The sequence below is a fragment of the Acartia tonsa genome, chromosome 2 (assembly GCF_053477335.1).
Source record: "Acartia tonsa isolate MP-2025a chromosome 2, ASM5347733v1, whole genome shotgun sequence".
In the NCBI taxonomy this organism is placed as follows: domain Eukaryota; kingdom Metazoa; phylum Arthropoda; class Copepoda; order Calanoida; family Acartiidae; genus Acartia; species Acartia tonsa.
In genome coordinates, this window is record NC_137261.1 from 49,043,580 (window position 1) to 49,060,403 (window position 16,824).

The following is a 16,824-nucleotide window of genomic DNA, read 5'->3' on the forward strand; positions in this document are numbered from 1 at the left end:
AGAACTGCGGCCACAGTCCTCCTTGCTTGCCTGTAGGTCCTTCTTGCCAGAGACCTCCAAAAATCATTGTCCACTACCTGTGTGAACATTACCTTGAGCTTCGCCATCTTGGGATTTAGCTCGCTCTCGGGAATGGATGCATTTACCTCACCCGCCGTCTTAACGGGCCACTGGTCCTGTTCCAGGCGCAACCAGCTTGGACCTTCCTGGTATGTAGATCCAGGTTGTACATCCTCAATCGTGCACAAACCACGCGTTGCCAGATCGGCAATGTTGTGCTGGGTTGGAACCCATCTCCAATCTTCAGGGCTCGTCAACTGTTGTATCTCGGAAACACGATGACTGTTAAAAACATTTAACATAACACTGTCACTGGATAGCTGAGCTAGGGCGCAGCTGCTATCACTAAAAAACACTTTGCCAGAAATGTTGAAAGGTAGGGCTCTGGCAACAGTATCCACAAGCCTTGCCAAAATTAGACAACTAAGCATTTCTAACCTTGGTATAGACTCAATCTTCACTGGTGCGACACGTGACTTGGCGCAACACAAAACTACATCATATCCTCCAGGAACTGGCCATCTCAGGTAGGTGATGGCTGCATAGGCCTGGTTAGATGCATCGCAGAAACCAACAAGCATTGGAAGCCCCAACGGCTTATCAGGAACCATCGAACGTCTGAACGACACATTTCCAAGTGCCGAACGGTCCTGGAGGCTGGACACGAGCTCCGACCTCAACTCTCCAGGTATAACATCATCCCAGTTGCATCCATGTATGCAAACTGAGCGTAGACAAAGCTTGGATTTAAGCAGCAATGGCGCTGCTAGACCCATTGGGTCATAAAGTTGTTGCACAATTCTCCAAACTTCACGTTTAGTTATCAACTCAGGTAGACTTCTCCAGAGGTCCTCCAGATCCAGATCCTCCAGTAACTTTCTACCCTTAATCTTCTCGCCGTGGTTGGCTCTGACAGGTAGGAACAACTTATCCTGTTTAGGGTCCCATACAAGGCCCAGAACTTTTACACTGTCAACATCATCTCCAGAATAAACAACAGATTTAAACTTGAAATTGCCAGGTGCAATCATATCCTCCAGCTCTTGGACCAGCTGGACAGCTTCAGGTTTGCTGTTATGACCGCTCAAACAGTCATCCACGTAAGTACAAGTCTCCAATTTGACTGATGGAGGATCTTGATATAAAATAAATTCGGAACTGAGTGGTTGCTGAACATCTCTCCACACATCCTGCTGGGCTACAACGTCACAACCTCTAATCTTCTCAGATCCATAAACATCTTGAACATCCTGCTGGGAACGTCCACCAAAAATACGACCAGTGAGTCTGAGGGCGGTCACGGCCATATCTCCAGCCAAGGCCTCACCAAAGTTGATGGTTTTGGTAAGGTAGACCTCTGGCTCTCCATCAACTGTATCAGCGAAAAAAACACGTTTCAGCTGAGAATCTTCATAGGTAGCTAATAATGAATTATAGAATTTCTGAATATCAGCCACGAATGCACACTTATAACTTCTGAACCGGATAAGATTGTGCATCAGAGTATATAATGGAACTGGGCCGTCCATCATAATACTATTGAGGCTTAGCCCCTTGCAGCAGAGGCTAGAATTGGCGCATATCCTCAAGGGTGTGGAAATAGACTCTTTATATGCGCAGACTAGGCTCGAATAATACACGGGCTTAGTATAAGCTAGGTCTTCTGGCGAAGCTTTCTGATACACTCCACGAGACACAGCTTCTTGAAACACTTGGCAGAAGGTGCTGTATTCACCTTTTTTAATCATTCTCTGCCGGTCACGTAAGCAGATCTTATAGGCCTGCTCTGAATTGTCAAATAACACACTTGGCGGCTGCTTGTAGGGATATGAAGCCGTCCAAATATGGTTCTCAAGATCTAATGTCAGACCTTCTTCAATCAGCTGCCGCTTACGCACATCCAAGGCGGACTGCCCGGCGGCTATGGCGGCGCAATGACGGCAGTTCTTACAACCGCTGCACATTGATGGCGGCTGTATTCCCAAACTCTCAGTACTCAGGAACTCCATCTTGCTGACCTCCAACTTCACAGCTTTACAGGCGACAGGATTAGCAACAGTCCTGCCATCTGCAGACACAACTAAATAGCCTGTACCAAATAAGCTTCTGTACAGTCTAGAATCACCAACCATTTTATCTGCACACGGGAACATAGCTGGTGTTAAATGGCCGATTAAAACATCAATCTTGCCGTCGACCATAGAAAAATTATCAGGCTTCATGTTGAAAATGTCGGCGGCGGCTGTAGGATCAATAGAACGCAACCCTTCTTCAGTACCAATGCTGGGCACTACCGCCGCCTCCAGAATATGTGAATTCCGGTTGCGGTCAACCAAACAAATCTTGACTGTAGGACATGCTTGGCTCTTTCCATCTGCCAGAGAAATAGTAGCTGTGCGACCAGTTGATGGCAACTCTAACTTCTTGGCAATACTTCTAGAAATCAACGTCAAATTTGCTCCACTGTCCCACATGGCATTGACGGTGACTTGACGTTTGTCAGCCGCCAACGCCGGGACCTGCTGCAACATCAGCATAAAATTGTTCTTGCTAAACAATTGTGATTCATACACTGCCGCAACTTGTCCACTAGCAACTGATTCATGTAATAATGAATTATGAGGCTGGTTGCAACTGTCAATGGTACAGCTGCCAAGCTTATCGGCTCTGGGACAATCGGCCACCCGATGCCCTTTTTGTAAGCAGAGCAAACAGGCGCCTATCTTCTTGATGAAGACTTTGCGTTCAGGAACAGACATATCCCTAAACTTGGAGCACTTAAACAACAGGTGATCAGAGTTACAACCTTCCGACGGGCAAGGCTGTTTCTTCTTGGTCTTAGCTGGAGACCCAGGTTTACCAACGGCTGTAGCTGCGGCCGCAGGATTACCTTTCTTCTTGGAGGGGGTGTCTACATCGATTGAACACCTCATCAAAATGGCGCCACGCTGTTCCTCTATAATCTTCAACAGCTTAGGAATATTTGGGGTATCCATCGAGCCCAACGCCAGGTTGAGCTTGTCCTGGAAATCACGTGGCAACTTTTTGGATAACATTTCCAAAAGAATAATGGTCAACCACTGGCTTGTGGTGACTTCCTCATCATCATCATCTTTAGTCAGCTGCTCGAGCTGGCTAACTGCACCACCAAACTCTGCTAAGACTGTCACAATCTGGTTGGAGTCCGACGGTTTAGGCTTCTTCTCCCATTGGTTGAAAAGGCAGAGCATCTGACGTGTTTTGGACTTAAAACGTGCGTCGAGGTAAGCCCATTGAGATTCATGTGATTGAATCTGAATTAACTGAAGTCTTAACTCTTTATTTTTGCAGACCTTTTCACTGCTCAACAATAACTGTAAATATGACGGGTCCTGTCCTACGGTAAGCTTTTTAAAATTGTCCTTGAAACTTACGTAGGCTGACTCTGAGCCGTCAAAGCTTGGAAGAAGACGTTCGTCGACACGATTCATATATCCTGGCGTGAACATAGAACCGGTGCCGAACTGTGGTGTGCCAAACGGCGACACAAATGGCGATGCTGTCGAAGCACCCGCCGTCGTTGTAGGCGGCTTCACAGGTTCAAGCTTAACCTCGGCCAGCCGTTTCATCAAAGCAGACAAAGTGTTTATAATTGGTTCTGGTAAGGGAAAGTATGACCCTTTAATAACCTTCACAATCTTTAAGCAACGATCATATAGTTCAGCCTTATGGTCAGGCAAATTATCACCAACTAAATCAACAACACTTTGAATGTCACTAAGCTCCTCCATAGCATCTAGAGCATCTTTCAGAGCGTTATAATCTTTTTGCACAGTAATTATATTAGAATAAATGTCACTAAACTCCTCAAGCTCTTGGATTCTCACACCAAGCTTGCTAAAACCGACCATAATGCTATCGAATGTCTCGAACTTGTCATGGACAAGGATTGACTCCTTAGTGAAATGTCTAACATCAAGCTCTGAAGATTCACTGACCAACTTCATCACTTTATCTAGTTCACTGGTTAGGGCCTCGACGGCTGGGCGCAGCCGTAGTCCCAGTTGAGCGCCTTTATTCTTTTTAGGACCCATGATTGTCACAATAATTAACTGTACTGATTACGATTATAATAGTGTGTGGTAAGGTATCACAACCAACACATTCACAAAACTTCACAGATATTTTCTTAGCCGCATCTGTTCTGTCTCGTTTTCATTGTTTCGGTACGCATGCCTTGCCGTACACGAAATCTTAATCTCCAAGCCCTCCGAATGACCAACATGTGAATGTTTACAAATGTGTATTTATTACCATGAAAACGGTGAATCTAAAACAAAAATATAAAGATTAATTACATAGCATTAATGGTTTATTATTTTTGTATATCGAGGTTGCGTGATTTAAATTTAATTAAAAATATAAAATTTCTAAAAAACTTTAAATTGGCACGAAACATATTAAATAGCATCAGAAATTGATAATTTTAGATTCAAATGATCAATAAAATTAAGGAAAATATTCGTATGTCAAAAGTTAGCAGTTAAATGGTCTATTTGTTGAAAAATTAATGTTTTAAATTTCTTCGTAAAAATATACCATACTACACTTATTATTAAGAATTAAGATAAATTCTTACCACATTATGATGTCAAACTAAGCAGGAAGGCTTATTTGAGATCTTCCACGGATTAGAGCGCATGTATATCCATCCAATACATTATTTTTATTCACGTAGCTCTTCACATGGGAATCAACAAGGAAAAAATGTGCGCGCCTTTGTTTGTTTACAAGCGAAGCGCGGAGATAGTTAGGAATGCCGCGTAACACACTCATTCTCTGGTGTAAGGAAAAGGGAATTAATGGGTTCGAACTTGCCAGGGAATACAAGAAAATCATTCCAACACAGTTTGGTTTTCCTTTGCAATTAAGCTTTTTTTAGGTACAGGGAAGGTTTTTAACTATTTTGGGAGAGCGTATCTCTACCCTCCCAATTTAAAATCACACCCCCAAATTTTTTTCTGAATATTTCTTATTAAAACTCAGTTAAAAAGTAGAAGGGCGGTTGACTTATCCCCCTCCCACCTTAAGAACACCTAGAGGCTTCTTGGGGGCGTCCGTTGCCCCTAGTCTTTCTTAAAATAAAAGCTATGTCTTGCATTTTTTTCAATTAGATGTTTGATTACGAATTTCATATGGTAAAAATATTTTTCTTTTTTAATTGTTATCCTAATAAGATAAAAGTTATGCTTGAAAATTGTTTTAATAGCTATTATTATATGTTGCATTTTTAGATAAACGTGAGAATTGCGTTCAGAATTGCGTCAGAATTTGCGTCATTTGCGTCATTTCAATTTTCAGATTTTTATTACCCGTCATCCTTGTATTGATATGATAGGTTTATGTAAGGTTAAAGTATTCCTATCAAAATCTTTACCTAAGCTTGACATTACTAAATTTAAGGGTAGACTATCTCCCCTAAACTAAAGTAAGGCTAAAGATAACCTTATTTTTAAGGGGTCCCTAATAAACCGTTTGTGATTAGCTTTTATGTTGTCATAAAATATAGTTAAACTAGAGGCTGCTCCGTATGCATATAGGGGCTCTTAATACCTATTATGTGGATAAACCTTCAGATCTAACAATTGAAGTTAATCTTGCTCAATTGGGCAATATACTTGAGGAAACCAACGTTTTAATTGCACGACCTTTTTCTGCGTAGCATGGTGCTTTCTTTCCTTCTTTGCTTTTTAAACTAAATTTCTTACAAACATTTCTCCATTTAAAAGGTTTGATGATTGTATGTCTGTGTCTTTGATAAGTCTAAAGTAGGTTACATATTTCAGTTATATTAAAGTTAAGGAAATTACTGAAGTATATATCAACATAGTTTTCTAGTGTTGGTCGAGGGCCTTCAATGTTATTCTTATCTAAAATAAAAATATACAAGTATGTCTTTCTTTCTAAGGCTTCATATACATAATTAATCATTACTCTCATGTAGGTTTAAACACCCTTTCCGTAAGATTCGTCCCATTCCAGAGAAAATAAAAAAAGCCCAATGGAGAGGGACACTTTCCATACAAGGTAAAGTCCCCAAAAGCTTGTAACTTGTCGAGGCATAACTATTCAGTCAGAGCATTCAGAGTGGCCTCAAAACAGATTTTGTAATCTAACTTGAATTAATGTCAATAGAATTATTTGGGCTTTATTGCAGTTTAAAATTTAAAATTTTTCTTCTTTATTTGACTTCTAATTTTTTTATTACTTATTTGTTGATTATTTACATATTCTTCACATTATTTGCATTAATTTTTCACTCCATATTTTGTATTATTTTTTAAAAAATTTTATCTTCAAATCTGTTTAAGTTGATTTAAAATAAAAAAACTAGAATTCCAATTGTCATCACATATTTCATATAATTGTTATTATATAAAGAGTAATTTTCCATTGCCTTTAAAATCTGCATCAAAAAAGATTCCAAATTCCAAGTGTGGAATTTGAGCGAAGTACTCACTGTTGCACGGCTTGATGAAAAAAGTTTATTTTAGTGTTAGGCAAAAATGACTTTGCAATTGTATCAGTAAGTATGTCTAATAACACCCTTCGCTAATTTTAAAATCCAACTAAATCTAATTTTTGAGAAAAGTAGATTTAAAAATTTTAAGTTCAATTTTCATCCCCTAGGAGTTACCGAACAATCATAACAAGAAAAGCAAAGATAATTAATTAAAAATTTTGAACAAGTTTGCCTTTATAAAGTTCTTTATAAAACCTCTCCTGAAGGGAGTTAATTAATGACCATTTTTATCAGTTGCTTTGCTAAGGTCACGAAAATTCAGCCTTAAATAAATCATATATAGAGTGGTTTTATTTCAAGACTTTATAAAAGCAAAGTTGTAAAGAATTAAAAAGTATGAATCATTGAATATTTGTTTTTCTTATCATGGATGAGTGTAAGCTCTTAGGGGCTGAAATTTGAACTTGAAATTTTTAAACTTAAATGTTTCAAAAATTAGATTTAGTTAGATTTTAAAATTAGCAAAGGGTGGTTTTAGACGTACTTACTGATACAATTGCAAAGTCATTTTTGCCTAACACTAAAATAAACTTTTTTCATCTGGCCGTGCAACAGTGTACTGTTTACAATGCTTAGTTTCTTTCAACCTTAATTGTAGCCCAGCTCAGGGATATAAAGGGATAGGACAATGGCCGATAAATTGATGTACATCCCTACTGATGACACACAAAATTACCCCTTCTGTAGATCAAAATAAGTGGATAATACGATTGAAAACTCAACTTAAACAACTAATAAAAATTTAATATGAGTGTCCAAAGTTATAAAGCCAAGAAAACGTTATAATAAACCTAGTCGCTTTGAACTTAGTTTTTAGTAGCGAAGCTACTCTATAATTCACAATGTCCTTAATAACTTAAATGGGAATAATAAACGTGGATATTGTGACAAAGGAAATATTGTCGTCAATTTAGGTTGCTACTTTTGTTCTCATTTATTAGTAAATTCTTTCCACCAGAGGAGGGGATAGAAAAAGAAAAGGGGTAGATGGGTTTTATGGTTATATTAGCCAGTTGTAAGTACCTTCTTACTAAAGTTGGTGAACATCCAAGGTTTTATGTATCGATTCTTAGAAATGTTACAAAAGATTTTGTAACAAGTTTTAGTAAATATTACAGAGTCAGAAACTTTGACACTTTTAATCATTACAACACATAACTTTTATAAAGTAAAAAAAGGACAAGTCACAAGTAAAAACTTGTTCTTCTTGATTCATTTTTGTTGAAGATACATCCTTTTGACAAAATAAATATTTTAGGTTTAGGAAGAAGGTGGGAGGCATTTTGATTATCTATACAGATTTTTAAATAATGCCTTTCAATGAGGGAGTTTTTATTTTATACTTACAAACCCCCTTTTCTTCCCTCAAACTTTATTGAGATGCGATATAAGGGGGGGGGGGGCAGTGGTTAGGGGTGGAAATTGCATTTTTTTCCAAAGTGAGGTTTTTGATTTTTTTTTTCAAATAAGAAAAAATATATGAGATAATACGACCACTTTGAAACTATTAAATTAATTAAGTCAAATTTGACAAATGAGTGTAAAGAATCTTGTTTTTTCAAATAGGTTTATTTTTAAATTTATTTGTGACTTGTAATCAAATATTGCCATGAATTCAGTTTCCATGAAAATAACTGCAAGCTGAATCCTTGAAAAGGATGTTAACCAGGAATGCATAGATTTATAAATTGAAATATATAGCATACTCAAGAAAACTATGACATATTTAATAATGACCATTGGCATAGCAAACCATTTATTTCCTCATTAAATTTGTTGTTTTTTTTCAACAAGAATATAAAAAATAAAAAGCTTTTTTTATATCTGAACAGCAAAAAAGTCAATCCCTAGAAGTTAAAATCATTTAAAAATATTGAAAACCTATTCTTCATGGGAATCGCTAAAACTTTCTATTGCTTGTAAAATGGAAAAAATACCCCAATGTTCAAGTTAATAAACCTATTATGATTTTTAATTTACTAAGTATATTTGCGGGAACTTTTGTTTAATGAAATCTTCCAATTTTTAACATTTACAAAACAGCCTGCTTTATTTCATCAAGATCCATGACAGATCTATATAGGAAATAAATGTCTATATATGAGCTCAAGTTTTTCAAGCAATGAATGTTTAAAACTCATAGTGCTCCAATAATCCGTAATAAACTCTCATTGACTAAAACGATAAGACCCATTATTTTACTGTATGAAAAATAAATTCATTTTTTTATTTCATGTTACTATTTGAATTATATTGAAGTATTAAATTTCTATCCATAAAACAGAAAATTTAGATTTACATTATAGTAAATTAAAGAAAACTTAGTTTTAAAATAATTTGAAATTAGCGATACGTGCGTAATGTGGTCAGATATTGAACTAAAATTTAACAATTAACAAAACATTTAACCCTTTCAGGATGATAATTTAAAATAAAGAATATTAAGATCCTAAAATAGTTTAAAGAAAGAAATCGTCAGGGAGAAGATAATGGAAGAATAGGGTTAATAGTCAGAATTCAGATAACCAAAAGAAAGTAAATAAAACATTGAATAAACCTAGCTAATAGCGAGATAATTATATCGAGCCTAACTCTAGTAATATAATATTTGTATTGTGAACGAGGAATTTTACCTATAAACGAGAACCCACAGCAAAGAAATGTTTGATTTAGGGCAAAGAATTATTTTTTTATGCCTATGTTCCTGGCAGAGCTGCAATTCAATCTTGACCCGCCAAATGAAACAGCAAGCAAATATTTTTATAAAATTTTTGTTATAGAATTGGTAAGTTGTAAAATCCTGTTAAAAATAGATGCAATTATTTAATCAACTTAAGACTATATTTTTGATTCATTATTAGAATTACGCCATTTAGTTGATAATATTTAAAAATATTTGAGCCTTTACCTGATAAATATTAAAAAAAATCATCTATAGTCTACCCATTAAAATCAAAAGATATAAAAACAGAAATTTTGACCATGAGTAATGAAATGGAAGATTAAATTATCGTCGATTAACCTATCTTTGCAACCCATGTATTTGCAAGAAAATCTTGTTTAATGCAGTTACAATTGACAGAGTTACTTATTTTGCCAGCTGAACACCATCACTTAGGTTTCCTGATTTTTGGTTATTACGTCGATGTTAATAGGAGCCAAACCAACCAGTGACTACATTTCGACATTATGCCATTTATTACCACCTCTCTTTATTGCTATTCTTTCGTTATTAACCATTAAACACAAAATGTTTATTATATTATATTTCTTCTTTTCCAAAGATAACATTCATGGAAAGGGGTATTGGTTGAAACGTTTTGACACTCTACTTAATTAACCAACCAATCAAAATTCAATAAAAGTTTTCAAAGTTATTAAGCCAACGAGTAAGAATACCAGAGTATAAAACTTTGGGGACTAGTGCAATTTTCAGCTCAATGTCCCCTCCCTTCCTTGGGTTGTTTCCTTTTGTATATTAAAATTAGTGGTTGAAACGATTAAACACTCAACATAATGAACCAACTTATCAAAATTCATTAAAAGATCCAAAGTTGTTAAGCCAACGAATAAGAACGTGAGTATAAAACTTTGGGGTCTAGCCCCTCCCTACCTGGGGCTGCTTCATTGTCTAGTTGCGAAATAAAGGAATTTTGCAGCATATTATTATTTGGCAGAAATATTCAGGTTAAAAAAGGTCACTCTAGGTTCAATGCAATTTTCATGAAGCTTAGTGTTTGTTTTGGAATGGTCTTGGGTAATTTTTTTAACTGATTTCATTTTATAAAGACTTAAGTTGTTCAAAACTAAAAAAACAAAAGAAAATCTAAAAAAGATGAAAAACCTTGTAGAGCTTGTAGTAGTTTTCTTTAAAAAATTTATTGCAATTTAGATAAATTTGATAACAACAAAAATTGTAAAGTCAAAAAGAGCTTCAATATACTTTGTGTTTGGAACAAAAAAGGTCATAAAATGAGTATTTTCTAGGCACCTTCAAAAATAGATAATGTTTAAGTAATCAAAACCCTTTTATGTCATGAACTTAGCCTTAATGTAGCCTTAAATAGCCCTCTTCCTAAATAAGGTCAATATAATTTATTCTTTAATTGATTTCTTATGGATGATGTCATCCTTGTTACTTGGAATTTTATTCGTGCAATTAACCTAATTTATCTTCATGTATTTACCTTAACTTTATTTTAGATAAACATTTACAATTGCAAACTAACAAAAATAATACTTTGCTCAAGTTTGTGCGTGCACATAAATTCTTAAATGGGGGAGGGACCGTCGAGACACTAAAGAAAATTATTCGATCCATTTTTCGTTTAATGCATTTGTCACGTTATTGGTTTGATACTTTGTTCATTAAAGATTGTTTTAAATGGCGGAAAAAATCCGGAAGGGGTTAAACTTAAAAAAAATGCCTTTTTTTATTTTTTATCATTAAAACCATAATCTTTTTAAACTAAATCATATAAATTAAGTTTTGATTTTATTTTAATAGCCACTTAAAATCCAAGATATTTACATCGTCGTTATGTCCAGCAAAAAATATGTAAGCTTAAGTTTTTTTTACAAAGACATTCTAACCTGATTCTAACATGTAAAGGGAATAGAATAGAAAATCTACAAATCTTATAACCTGAAAATACCTACAAAGTTTTGGGGCCTCAATTCTATGCACTTTTTTTCAACATATCTAAATTTAATTCTTTATTACTAAGGGGTTCAAAATTCATGATAATTTGATGTAAAAAATTCCTGAAAAATAGTCCGTACTTTTTCTGCTCTGTGTAACTATCGTGATAATAGCATGCGCTTTTTATGCTAACAACTCGAGGCAACAACAGCTAAAGTGATTTTTGGGTAGCAATAATTATATTTTAAAAGATGCAAAGCTATTCTAAAAGAATCTAATTTTGATGTGTTGGTTGGTTTTATTTCGCCAAATGGTTCCAGTGTTCTACATTTCTTTAATGGATTTATTTTTTCTTGGATCTAACACAAGATTACAAGGATAAAATAACGACCACCCCATCCACCATCTATTCATAATCCCCTCCCCTTCTACTGGATGAACAAACTGACCATTAAATGATGTCCATGTCAGTAACCTAAAATGAAGACAATTTTCCCCTGCCATAATTTCCGCGTATATTCTATACCTATTATTACTTCAAATCCATTTTAATCCTTAAACACATTTCTCGTATTCATTCGAATCCGGTGGATAGGAACCGGTTCTCATCCATACGAAAAAACTATGTCTAGCATCGTATTATATCCAGTTTTCTACGAATATAGAAAGCCGAAGGCACCGGCTAAAAAAACTAGTTTTAATCTTATAATTGTACATTCTATATCCGCGGAAAGCCGTTTATAATACGATACGAGAAATAACTATTCCTGTTTATAAATAATGAATATAGCATAAACGATGGTGTACACAGCTATTTAGCAGGGAAATGCAAGCCCTATAATCCCTGAGGGGCTATACATGGGGAAAGTCAGACCCTACTAATTTAATCTTTTGACACACTAACACAGCTACCTCCTTCACGCCCTAGGTCATAATACCGACCCCCTAAAGAATTTCTTTTCAGTCACCCTATGTGTATTCTGTCAATACATAGTACAGGTAGCCCCGCAGGCTTAAGACCTTACGCAGGGGTTAGGAGTAAAAAACTACTGTCCCATATGCAAAGTTAATTTCAAAATAAGGTTGGGGGAAGAAGGGTTAGTGCTCGGTAGGTACTTCGAGGGGAAGCTCATGTAATGTTAATATAATAATTAAATTGTCTATGTGATTTGCTCATAACAGGATTGAAAGAGTTATTGAATAAAAGTTCTTATTATTATTATTATTATTAAGCTACTGTTTGCTTGAAGACTACAAAACGATATAAAAAGATGAAACTATGCTTATTTAAATTTTATTTTATTCTTTATCTATCTTACAGGTTCTGCTAGTATTGAATTACTAGTCCTTGTTTAAGTACATAAAATGCAGATTTTATAACTCAATTTATATCGCCAGTTTAAATAAATTTTAGTATATCTTTTTTTCATTAAATTGTACGGTATTTACCAAGAAATGAATTATATACTTCTATGTGGCAAAAATGCAAGCATGACTATTCCTCTATGAATTGGTGACAATTTTTGCACTGTAAATTATTTATTTTTCTCTTCATCATAGTCTAAATTGTACAAATTATCAAGATTACTTTTACTTTAAACACCAAAAAAAAGCTGCAACTTAAATACCATTGCAAAAAAAAACTATCTAAATGCCTAATGCAAATTGTTGTCCCAAATTATGCCATTTTCTGAACATAATGCCTTATAATTATAAAAAGTTTTGTCCATAAAGTAAGAATGACAACTTTTTTATGACTTTTATTAAAAGTAAAAGCTGGAAAAACTTAATAAGATATTTTAATTAGAGGGTTTTTCTTTACAGTGAATCAAAAAGGAATCTTTAATCTATCACTTTGCTTTTTAAAAGGTTAAGAAATTGATATTTTTTAATATAACCTGTCAAGCCCAACTGTTAAGGCTTAAAACTTCCTTACGGTTCTATCCCAGGCATCTAAAGTGATAAGACAATGGCTGATAAATTGATATAAATCCCCAATGATTATACACAAAATATTGCACAATCAACTTAATTAACCGTCCAATCAAATTTCAATAAAAGTCCCTAAAGTTCTTGGGAGAATGAATAAGAAATTCTTCTATATCTAGTAACTTTGTTGTATAAAGTTTAGTTATAATAATGCAACCAAGGCGATATTATCCAGCAGAATAACAATAATACAAAATAATAAAATTCCCCCTTTAGATTTTCAAGATTGCTGGCCATTAGAATATTTACTTCCTGACTAATATTAAACGTTTTATTTGTCTCAAGCAGAGCAGGATTTAAGCTATTTTCTATTTATATGCTTAGTTAGGAAGGTCGAATTAATTATGGTTAAGATCACAAAAATTTACAAAATAAGCTTTTAAGCATATATTGTTGAAGAACTTTTCCAGAATGGCTGCTAAACCGATTGATATTCTCTGGATTAGAACCGGTTCTCAGCCATACTGAAAAAATCATATATAACCTCGTAATACAGACTACTTTCTACGAAAATCAAAATGATAAATCTTAAAATTAATACCAGTTTTGTTAGCTCGTGCCTTCGGCCCTTAAGGCTAACTAAACTGGTTTTAATCTTATAATTTTTCATTTTAATACATGCAGAAAGTTGTCTATAATATGATCCGATAAATAACTAATAACATATTTTAATGAATTAAAACTCCCAAGGCAAATTAAGATAATAAAACATTAGGTTGGTTAATTATTTCACCACTTTTGTTTTGATATAACAAGGATGACAACATCCATAAAAGCGAAGCACTGAAACGGTAGGACAAACGGACATTAACACTTGTATAGTATCTGAACTAAATAATCAGAATTTAAAAGTATAAGAGTCGAAGCAAAATTGTAAGTAAATATGTTGAAAAACTGCTTGAAGCAGGATAATGTTTATGGACATACTTACATTTTTGGACTTGATTATAGAGTTGCTTCGCTTATAATATTGTTCTTTGTTGTCCAAGGAATTAATATACCAAAAATCAGATCAAACGGATAATTAGAACACTTGAAAATTTGTTGTTAAAAAAGTAGAAAAATCAACATGTTTAAAATGGACGTACGGACATTCTGGTAATGATTATAGAGTTGCTACGCTTTCTAAATCGTATGCAACTACTACAGGAATCATCATGCAAAGTTTGAAATCGATAGGACAATTCTAACATGCCTAAATTAACGAATAAAAGCTATCTATCTCGGACGGACGGACGGACGTACGGACCGACCCTAATTATTGAAAAGCTTCGCTTTTAAAAATGAGCCTGTAGGAATGATAAATAGTTTTCTTATACACTATACATTATTTTTAACAAAAGAGGTAACGTAGAACAATATAAAATAAGAATAGTTATCTCATCGTGTTATAGACAGCTCTCCGCGGATCTCAAAATAAAAAGAACTAGTTTTGTTTGCCCAAAAGGGATCGAATGCCCAGATCTAAATCTGTCATTAATGTTACGATTTATATTAAACCCCGAACCACTTCATTATGCAATCTATATTTTGCTGGATATTTTGTCTATGGTAGTCCATAAGTGTACAGCTTTACAGTATATTGTTTCTATTTGTTAAAGCAACACGTATGATAAAAGAAAAAGATTCTTTTTAAAGTAAAATGCTTATATATCAATTGAAATCTATATTTTTTTATTTTTTACTGATCCACTTCATTATGCAAATCAAAATAAAATCAATGGGAAAACGTTTGTTTTGCACTTTTCTCCACTTTTCAAAATTGATAATGATAAAATAACAATTTTTTAAGGGATTTATGCATTAATTATAATGAAAAACAGTTTAAGGTAGATTTTAATGATTTTTCTAACTAATAAATAATTTTAAAAAAGAAATTCTATTCCTATCACTTTAGAGGACAGCTGCTGACCCCCAGTCTTATGGATGAAGCTATATACATGTTAAAAATAAAAATAACCCTCAAAAATATACAAAAATGTTTTTTGATGTGTTAAAAAAATACGTTTTAAAATCTTGATTTTGAGGACGATGGCCTTTAAGATGCTCTTACTGGTGGGGATGGTGAGCTAAATGTTATCAAAGTGCATGCCCATAATGAATACTTATATATTGAACTATGGTCCCATTTTTGTAGTCATAGCAGCCTCCAGCCACGCAATATTAAAAAAGAAAAAAAATACAATTTTAATTACTAAAATTCATAAAGTAAATAATGTAGTTTTTTGATAATGGTTATGTTTTATGTCGTGAGGCTCTATTGGAGGCTGCTGTGACTACAAAAAATGATACATAGGTTAATAGACAAATTGTTGTAATGGTCATGTACTTAGATAACATTTGGCTCACCATCACCACCAGTAAGAGCATCTTTAAGGCCATCATCCTCAAAATAAAGATTTTAAAATGGATTTTTTTAACACATCAAAAACATTTTTGTGTACATTTGAGGGTTATTTTTATCTTTAACATGTATTTAGCTTCATCCATAAGACTGGGGGTCAGCAGCTGTCCTCTAAAATGATAGGGATTGAATTTCATTTTTAAAATTATCTATTAGTTAGAAAAATCATTAAAATCTACCTTAAACTGTTTTTCATTATAATTAATGCATAAATCCCTTAAAAAATTGTTATTTTATCATAATCAATTTTGAAAAATGGAGAAAAGTGCAAAACAAACGTTTTCCCATTGATTTTATTTTGATTTGCATAATGAAGTGGATCAGTAGAAAATCAAAAAATATAGATTTTAATTGATATATAAGCATTTTACTTTTAAAAGAATTTTTTTCTTTTATCATATGTGTTGCTTTAACAAATAGAAACAATGTACTGTAAAACTGTATACTTATGGACTACCATAGACAAAATATCCAGCAAAATATAGATTGCTTAATGAAGTGGTTCGGGGTTTATATTATTCATTGAAAATTTCTGTAATACATGATTTTTCTTTATGGCTAAGAACCAATTCTAATCCAGCGAAAATTGATCGGTTTCGAATCCATATTAGAAAACAACTTCTGCGAACAGAAACTGTTTTATGACATTTAAACTAAAATTGTCGTCTAAAAGCAAAATAAAAATATTTTTGTTTAGGTATATGAAGATATTTAACACATTATAATAACATTCATGTTATTGTTCAAAAATAATTAGTTTTATTTTATTTTTATGTCTGATAAAGAAAAGCATTATTATAACATGCTATAAATTATCTACATTAAGCAATACTCGATATAACCATACATTTTAAAGACTTTTGAAATGTCGAATGGCATTGAAATTTAGTAGGCTCTCTAATTATAACTTATATTATTTTAGAATCATTTTGAAAATATTTTGAAAGGTCTAATAATACATTGTCTAATGGTGTGGCATTGAACTTTAATAGGCTCCATAATTCTTTTTTTTTATACTTAGAAATAATCCTTTTTTGTTCATATCCTATTTTATATAGAAGTAAAATTTTTTTTTGTCTAAAGCATTATTATTTCAATAACTACAGAATTGATTGAGTTATTCCTTTTAAGTTAGGGTCGCAGCAGAAAGTTTCAAATAAAGGAATA

The 16,824-nt window shown here is 33.5% G+C and overlaps 1 protein-coding gene across 2 annotated transcripts in view; it reads left to right on the forward strand.

Annotated features, from left to right (window-relative positions):
• The window catches only part of LOC145312074 (uncharacterized), a 55,581-nt gene that overhangs the window by 29,061 nt on the left and 9,696 nt on the right, over positions 1 to 16,824 (forward strand). The window lies entirely within an intron of this gene.